Genomic DNA, 9,457 nt, shown 5'->3' on the forward strand with positions numbered 1-9,457 from the left:
CGACCACTGGCTCCGACACGACGCAGCGAGGCCCGGGGTTTTCTGCAAGGACCCCAGGCAGACCCCAGTAAATCTGACACTCTGGCATCTGTTGCCAGAACCTCGTCTGCCTTCTCTGCTTGCAACGTTACTACCTCGTGACGCCGCCTTTCCTCCTTCACTTCCTCCCTCAGGCCCTGAACCTCGCTGTTCAGAGTCTGCACCTCCTCCATCAGTTCACTCTTCACGCTGTTGCAGGCCTTGTCGGTGTACTGCTGAGTTTCCATCTTCACAGACACAAGATTGCTCTGTAGCACCTCAACAAGTTGGCAGAACTTTTCCTCTGCCTTCCTTGCCTGCATCTCGACGAGATGGTGCGCCTGCTCGCGTGCCCTCTGTGCCTGATCTTCTGCCCTTTGTGCCATTTCCTCCCTCATACCGGCCAGCATGGCAGTGATCAGGTCCATCTGGCTCGGCTCCACCTCACTCGTGCCTGCCTCAGTCATAGCCTCCTCTCCCTCATGGCTGCCGCCATCTTTGGATGACATGATAAATCGGCGCTCTCACTGATCAAATATCACAAATCCCACTCCTGACACCATTTGTTACGCCGACCGCCTCTCTCTCTGCCACCAACACAAGACAGGCTAGGCAGACGGCGTGCTATCCACAGGGTCGTGAACAATGAACAGCTCCAAGAGGCTCCGAGCACCACAGCGTCCCAGAACACCACGAGGGGAAACGCCAAGTGGCGAGGCAGGGCACGAAATAGGCACATTACAGGGAGAAACAGCATGTCACACTGCACGATACAGCTTTATAACAGGGCAACACAAAGTTTATCAGGTCACAAGGACACACACGAGGTCTTCACCGGAGCAGCACCCAACTCCCTGTCTTGGCTTGTTCCTCCGCTTACCCCGCTCACAGCCAGTTGCGTCATGTTTGCCCAGGTCCATTCATGTTAACACATGCCCAGGTCATCCTTTTCATGTTAACACATTTTCATGTTAACACAACATATATAACATATATATATAATATATATATATATATTATATATATATATATATATATATATATATAATATGATGATATATATATATATATATATAATATATATATATATATATATAATATATATATATATAATATATATATGTATATTATATATATATATAATATATTAGTATAATATATATATAATATTAGTGTGTGCGTGTTGTGTGTGTGTGTTGTTGGTGTGTGTGTCGTGTAAATGGTGGATGTGTACAATATTACATTGTACGGCGAAAGATGAGGTAAATTATTCAAAATTTAGCATGTGCGATGCATATTCGCCCCCTTCGAATTCTTTCAGAGAAACTGCCGATCCCTCTAACACCCACTGGGCTTGGATTTACATTAAAGTTATCTCGAAACGAGTGAATCTCAAAGATTACGATATCGTTTATATAACATATGCCCAAAATATCGTAACGTTTATCGTTCGGGGACAATTTACCCTATCAGCTTATTTCAGTTACTAATACAAAAAACAAATATACTTTTAATTTTTTTTATTTTTGTATTTAGTTACTTATTAATATTATTATATATACATATATATTTTTTGGGGGGAAGGGGGGGATTAATCAGTGTAGGAACAACATATTATGAGTGTATTAACGGGAAAAAGTATGATTAATAGGAGGATAGCCTTTGCCGAAGCGTGGAGGCGATGAAAACTCTTACTGTGGGCCTAATGTAAAATTATTCAAGGGTAGTTTACTGTAAAATTAGAGGAGTTCTGAAACATCAGGTGCGAAGTTTGAATCAAAAACGTCAGTAATATTTATCTATATATGTGTATATATCTGCTGTGGAATTATATTTCAGTACACTTGCTGGGTTTCTCCCTTTTGTACATCTGGTAGCCCCTCGATGAAACTATAGCGTATTTTTTTTATGAATGACGCGAAAACCTAAGCTGTTTGAAACAAAGAGTGTGATTGGTAGAATATAAATGAGGCTTTAGTATCTATTTTTGGAAATACCTAAGTTATTTCATCTTTGTTTTTCTTCACGCAAGTGATAAAAAAAACATGTAGTATTAGTTATTGTTGATTTGTAGTGGGATATTTTTCAACTGCGATTTCCGGAATTATTTCTATCTTGAAATGGCAACACCTTTGGAGGCAGCATTTCCTCCTTCTTTCAACACAGCAAGTATCAATTATAGTGCATATATCTTGAAACATAAAAAATACTTCATTCTTTAAACATTATGTGTGGTGGGCCAACGTGCGACGAGTTTTCCCCGCTCGGTAGAGTCAGGTCCAGGCGGTTTGGCGAACCGACTCTCGCCAATCACCGCGCAGCTTATCGGACCTGACCCCGAGAGTATACATCGCGGGGTGGCTATTTAGCCGCCGAGTCAAAAGAACTCACTCACTCATCGGGTAGGCCTCACCCGAAATAGTGTACACTTAAATAAAGAGTAATTTGACTTCTTGTGCGTTTGCCTACAACCACACTGGTGACCCTCGGAGTTAAAGCCCAGTTAGCCATGAGTGTGTCAGCCGCCTTGAAGCCCCTTGCCCACCTGCACCATTGCTTGCCTTCCTGAATGGTTTCTGCAGGTGGAACAGGAGTTCCTCCTACGCCATGTCACCTCTCCGACCACCAAATATCGGATACTGGTCACCAACCTTTCGCCTGAACTCCTGCTCTCCGTCAGCGACCTTATTAACACACCCGAGTACAACACATATGAACTCCTCAAAGAAGCAATCCTGCAGAGAGCCGCGCCTTCCCCATGAAACGCGCTGCGCGCTCTCTTCACAGCTTGTCGCCTGACACCCGTACTCCCTCGGAAATACTCCGGCACATACAACGCACTCTCTCCCGTGCCAACACTCATCTGCCTCCCGACCTTCTACGCCGCTGTTCCTTCAGCGTCTACCAGCGACCGTTCAAAACCGCTCTACTAGCGTCGGAGCTCCTATTGAACAACTAGCCTCAAAAGGGACGAGATCATAGCCATCCCGACTACCGCACAAATTTCAGCTGTAGCCGCTCCGCCACTCTAAAATTTGGAAGCCCTCCGACACAGGGTTTCCCAACTCACAACTGCCGTTCGACAACTTTCAGCCCGCGAACCTTCACCACGTCCCAGATCCCGCCATCGCAGTCCTGCATCACCCCGGTCCAACCGCGATCGTGGACGAGGACTACGCGCCCCAGTACCGTCACACCTACAGCCGCCGCCGTTCCCGACTCCCGGTAGCTACTGTTCTACCATTCCCGATTTGGCAGCAGGGCGCGTCGGTGCGAACCCCTTTCTCGTGGCCCGGGGGAAAGGACACCGCGGGAACTAGTAGCGCCGATCTCCCGCGGCCCCAGACGGCGCCTACTCTACGTCCGCGACAACAATTCAAAACCCGTGGTTCTTGGTGGACACAGGAGCGGAAGTCAGTCTCATTCCCGCATCCTCAAAGCAGCATCGCCTGTTCTCGCACATTTGGAGGCTGCCAACTGTTCGCCCATCAACGTATACGGTGAGCGCTCATTGACCCCCTTTTCAGCGGCGCTCCGCATCGAAGTGACTGGGTTTTCCTTGTCGCCGACGTACGCCCGATCCTCGGAGGGGTTTTTTGGTCACCAGGTCACGGTGGACCTTGGGGGAGTGCCTTGTGCACCATCGGGACCCCACCCACGCCTCATGGCCCTGTACGTGTCCCCGGATATACACTGTATGCCAACCAGTCCCTTACAAACATGCTGCGCGAGTTTCCAGCCTGACCCAAACCATAAAAGTGGGAACGCACCACCACCACCCTCAAACCACATGTCACGCTGGCCCCCCGGGCTTTTCCCGCTGCAGGGCCCCTCGCCCAGTCGCTTTCCCCATGCAAAGGGAAGTTCGAGCACATCGAAGCTCGGGGGCATCATACCCCTTCCAGGCCAGTGGGCATCTCCCCGCACCTTGTTCGTAAGAAAGGGCGGAGACTGGGGTCCCTGTGGGGGTTTTGCACCTCAAAACAGCCCCCCCACCGGGCCGTTACCCCCCCCGCACCTCCCTCCTTCACACGGGAGCTCTCGGGTGCACGATTTTTTCTAAAAACGACCTCGTAAGCGTACCCCAAACCCCCTCGCCGAGGAGGACACCGAAGAAGCTGGACCACGCCCTTCGGCCTGTACAATTCCTCGAATGCCGTTCGGACCCGCAACGCCGCCCCAAACCCTTTCCCGCCTTCATGACGATGCACCCGGCCCACAGGGTGTTTGTTAAAGACGATATACTCATCGCCAGCAGAAAATGAGGAACACCAGCAGCACCTCCCGGGGCCCTCTTTGGCTTGCAGGGAGCCGGAGTCGTCTCAACCCTGGTAAGAGTCTTTTCGGATCCCCCCTCTCCGTTTTAGGGCACACGATTCCGCCCGACGGTATTACCCAGCTCAGGAGAAAGGGCCAGCTCAGGGAGTTCCCTAAGCCAAAAATGAAGACACAGCTTTTGGAATACCTCGGCATGATTAACTTCTTCAGGGGGTTATCCCGAAATGTGCACTTTTTTTGGCACCCTGCAAATTTTCCCCGCTCCCTCCCCGGTTTGGGGCCGGAGAGACGTTTCTTGGACCTCTGAGGCGATGAAGCTTTCGAGGCTAGCAAGGACCCTTAGCCTCGCGACCCTCCTCAACCACCCCAGCAGGGAGCAAGGTCAAAAGCCGTCGACGCCCCGGACACCGCCCTGGGAGCAGTTTTTCAAAAAGATTTTAGGGAACGTTGGGAAACCCCTGGCCCTTCTTTCACGGGGCTCTCAGCCACAACAAAAAAGGGACAGTGTTTCGGGAAGGGGCTCCTTTCAGTACACGGCCACAAAAAACTTCCGGACATATGTCAGGGGGAAAACTTCCCAAAACTTGACGGACCAAAGCCCCCCACCCTTTGCCCCGCACAAAGAAATCGCCGTCTTTCCCCCGTGAAGAGAGGCACCCGGGTTTCGTTTTCCCCGTTTTCCCCGACAACAACACACCGGGGACCAAAAACCAGGGTGCAGAAAGCCCTATCCAGGGTCTCGATATCCATGGTAATGCGAGCAGCACCCCCATCGCTACCAGCTGGTTCGCGGGAGCAGCAACAGACCCTTCCCTCCCCAGGCTCACCCACGGAGGGGCACCTCCCTTCATAGAGCAGGTGCAGTTCAGGCTCCCGGGAACCATCCTCTGGACATCTCGCTGGGAACCCCCCCCCTTCATCCCCTCACTCCGCCCACAGTTTTTTAAACTTACCCCGCCCTAGGGGAATCCGGCAAAACAGGACCTCATCCCACAAAGTCGTCTGGCCCGGGATCAATAAAGACGTCCGGCAGTGGTGTCGCACCCGCATCGAATGTAACCAGAAGGTTCACCGAAACACAAGTTTCCCCCCCAGGTGTTCCTTGTACCAGACGGCCGCTTTGAGCATGTACACCTTGACGTAGCGGTCCCCACCCGCAGACCAAGGGTTTCAGCTACGTCCTGACGATGATTGACCGGTTTACCGGGGGCCTGAGGCCACACCCATCCGGACACAACTGGCCACCATTGCCAAACCTTTTTCAGCCCTGGATTCTCGCTACGGCTCCAGCGACGTCACCCACCGACAAGGTCCTCAGTTCGAATCCGAGCTCTGGAGGCACTGTGATCCTTTTCGGCCGAAGCGCATCCCGGGAAAAAGCATACCATCCCAGGCCAAGGGTGGGGGGCGCCTACACCGCCCTTTAAAGGGGGCCCTCACGGCTTCTTCTCCCCCCCGACATGGGTGGCCCTTACCCTTGGCACTCCTACACAACGGGTCTTTCAAGCAGGATCTTGGGGCACCCCAGCAGGAGGTCTACGGAACCCCATAGCTTCCCCGCTGACTTTCTAGTCAGCTCCGGGGATCGGACCCGGGAGCATTCGGGAAGCAGCTTTGCGACCCCATGGCCCCCGTTTGCTCTCCCCTACGAACCCTCACGGCAACGGACATCTACTGCCCCCCGACCCCCAAACTTCACATGTCTTCATAAGACGACCCACCAACCCCCCCTCGCCCCCTATGAGGGGCCCTTTTCCCGGGCATCAAAGGAGACAGTAAAACCAAACACCATCCCCGGGGACCACGAGGAGACGACACCGACATGACCGTGCAAAGCCCGCCATCTCCAGGAGAAAGCACGATTCGAAGGTTCGTTTTGCGACCCCACACTGGGAAGGGGGGTGCTTGGTGACCAAGTGCGACGAGTTTCCGCGCTCGGTAGAGTCAGGTCCAGGGGGTTTTGGGGAACCGACTCCGCCAATCACCGGCAGCTTACGGACCTGACTCGAGAGTATACATCGCGGTGGCATATTAAGCCGCCCAGTCCAAAGAAACTCACTCATCATGGCTAGGCTTCACCCCAACATGCTGTACCTCTAAAAAAAAGAGTATTTTACTTTTTGTGCGTTGCCTACACCCCATATGTATGGCGCTAAAACAAATAAAGCTTAGCAAAAAACATGATACCCTTTTTAAATGCTTCTATAGGCGTTGGCACACCTCTAATAACGACTAACCCAACTTTTGAAGTGATTGATTTTTTCTTTTTGAAAAGACACTGTGAATTAAAAAGAAAACATCACATCATATTCTTTATTTTAGAACTTCTTACGCTAACCCATGGGGTACAATGAAAATATTATGCTTTATCATTTTGTTGTGAGTAAGGTGTGGGGTGTGTGGGTTGTTGGGGGGTGTGTGTGTTTGTGGTTTTTGTGTGTGGGGTGTGTGTGTGTGTGTGTGTGTGTGTGTGCAGCGCCCAGGAAATACGAAATCAAAACTTGGGGACGACAAAAAAAAAAAAAAACATTATGAATAGTATTCAAATTTTTTACGAGGTGAAAAAGGAGGCGCCTAGTAACTTTTTAAGCGGACGCAAGGGAATCTGAAATTGCAAATAAGGCTCATTAATGGGATAAAGTAAAATGTGAGGGAGGAGGCACCCCGAAATAAAATAAAATAAAAATAAAAAAATAATAAAAGTAAAAATAGATCGCGAATGACCTGGCCATTTCAACAGAATGATTTTTTTTTTCAATATTCAGATATGTACAGCACTGTATGGGGAAACCCTGTAAGATTTTAGGACAAAATAAAAAAAACATTCGGATTAAATGAAACGAAATTTTAATCCCCTCTCATACAGCATTTTTTTCACGTGCAGCTTGTTAGGGGAGCTGTAGGGGCATTTTTTGAAGGGGGATCCGGCACGAGGGGGGATCTTTCAGGGTGCCCTCCTCTCTACATTATTTACTTGTATTATTAAGGGAGCCTCTATTTGCAATTTCAGATGCCTTGTGTTCATCTTAAAAAAAGGGGCAGCTTGGCAGCCTCGTGTTCACCTCGTACAAAATTGGATACAGCAAGTGTACTGAAATATATTCCGCAACTGTACATATATTAACGTATATTTACACATATGTATTAACATACACATATACGTCTATATGTGTAAAGTATATGTGTATATATACTTTATATTTATATGTATATAAATATATATATAATCATGTGTGTGTGTGTGTACACACACGCACATATTTATGTGTGTGTGTGTGTGTGTGTGGGTGTTGTGTGTGTGTGTGTGTGTGTATGAATGTGATGGTAATCTATACAAACATTTATTAGTGAAAGTGGCCACTCGAACCACAAAATGGTATCTTCTTTCCCCCTTTTTAATTTTTCTTTCATTCTTTGTAAGATCATCTCATTTCTACGTGTAATACGGGTGTTGCCCTTATTGGGATCAACACGTATGTTTGTTTAATATATATATATATATATATATATATATATATATATATATATATATATATATATATATATATATTAATCGAATTAGAATTAACTTCTAAATTAACTCAATTCGTTATATATAAAAAGAATTTAAAAAAATGATAAATTAAATAGAAAATCTTGGCAACCGCCGTCACCTGTGAATTCTCGTCCAGGAAATACACAAGTCTAAACTCATTATTTTTACACATATATTCCCAGTGATATGGTATAGGGGAGCGAAACTGATAGCATTTAAATGCTTAACAAAAGGAGGCATATCAACTGCCTAACAAAAATAATGTCTGTCACCTGTAGAAAAGAGATGATTTTATGAAGAATTATGTTACAAGATGAATTAAAAAAAGAAAAATAACATGAGCAATTACCTATAAGAAAAAGAATAGGACAAAATGTCTGTGTTATGTTAAGTCAATCAAGCATACTATAACAAAGTGATGATATCAGTAGATACTTTTCCAGGGTAGAGACAGAGCCACTTTCACCAGTGAATACTTTTATCAATGAGCACCATCTTATTGGTATAAGCTCTCATGAATTCCTCTGAGAGGTATTTGCCCAAAACAATATGCATATACACACACACAAATGTGAGTGTGTAGATAGACAGATATAAGATAGATATAGATATATATCACAAAAACACATGTAATTAAATCAGCTGTACTCAGTACATTCACTTTTTCTATAAGTGAAAATAATGAAGCTTAAATATCACTCTTAAGGTTAGGTTAGGGTAAATGATACAGCACAATAGGTATGTATAAGAATCCAGCAAAAGTTTTATTCAGTATTTATTTGATAATTCCTTGCTTCCATGATACTTTTTCATTAAGGTATATAGAACTGTGCTTATATATTATGCTATTTATATTGTCTAAATATTTATATTTTATTTATTAGATATACTGATGGAATTTAATAGTATTCATTTGAATTTTGCGCCTGATGATGTCAGAAGTCTTTTAATTCATGACTAACTAAACTTCTGAGTGATTTTCAGTAAGCCTGCAGCTAGTATTTCCACGGCTTCCACCGTTATGCAAAGGACATTCTCATTTGTATGTCATATTGTTTCTTGTGTTACTATGTTTCATAGATGTATTGCTTCCAACCTATTAGTTAATTTCCCCGAAGAAAAGGCCCACTTGCATACTCTTGATTACATTAGGTTATGAGGGTGACTTGTCTCCACGATGAACATTACGGCTAGCATCACACAACTCGGTAATGTTTCTCGTATGGAGTCGTGTTTGTGACCTCGTAAGCGTTTCGAAAATGTGTTCGTTGTGGGAAGCGAGAGAATGTTAATAAATCCGGTCCCTGGTCTGTAAAATCACCTTTATATGTTTTGGCAGGATAGAGCACAGAGAAATATCTAGGCCTTATACCGTCTTGGATAATCCCTCACCTTGAGCAATAATTCCGGGATGACAAGTCTGCAAATCAAGATCCTCACCCTCAAATTGGAACCACTATCCGCCGGTTCTCTTCACTGTTTGCCATAATATTTTGCAACGGAACCGATTTGAATTTCAACTGACTATTAAGGTCGAGTTTCATTATCATGTTATTCTATATTGCTCTTATTGGCTCTCATAAACTCGCAATTTGTGTCTCGTCACGTCACCATAAAGAACAACTC

General features: G+C 46.2%; 1 pseudogene; it reads left to right on the forward strand.

Annotated features, from left to right (window-relative positions):
- Window positions 1-868: 868 nt before the first annotated feature.
- Window positions 869-9,457, forward strand: part of LOC119570244 — a 13,763-nt pseudogene continuing 5,174 nt past the window's right edge.

The sequence above is a fragment of the Penaeus monodon genome, unplaced genomic scaffold (assembly GCF_015228065.2).
Source record: "Penaeus monodon isolate SGIC_2016 unplaced genomic scaffold, NSTDA_Pmon_1 PmonScaffold_234, whole genome shotgun sequence".
In the NCBI taxonomy this organism is placed as follows: domain Eukaryota; kingdom Metazoa; phylum Arthropoda; class Malacostraca; order Decapoda; family Penaeidae; genus Penaeus; species Penaeus monodon.